Consider the following 330-nt stretch of genomic DNA (forward strand, 5'->3'; position numbering starts at 1 on the left):
CCAAACTTAGCAACAATGTAGAAGTCCAAATTTGTCCTACAACTCAAACATTATTCAATATTTAGCTCATATCTCGAGTTTTAGAAGTCCAAATGACCTTAAAAATTTTCCTGGAAAGCTGAGACAATTTCCTAGAACTTTCATGTGAAAGTCTAGTTCAAATTCTGATGTTATCAATGATGTTTTATTCAGATAAGAAAATAAGAATTGTCATCAAGTCAAGATGTGGTCATCCACTCAATAATTAGTCATCAAATCAATAGTTCCCAATTTTGGCCTATAAAAGGAGGCATTTGCCATGCATTTAGGCATCTTGGTTTCCAGATCAAG

Source organism: Populus euphratica, unplaced genomic scaffold, assembly GCF_000495115.2.
Source record: "Populus euphratica unplaced genomic scaffold, PopEup_1.0 scaffold25.1, whole genome shotgun sequence".
NCBI classification, from domain to species: Eukaryota; Viridiplantae; Streptophyta; class Magnoliopsida; order Malpighiales; family Salicaceae; genus Populus; species Populus euphratica.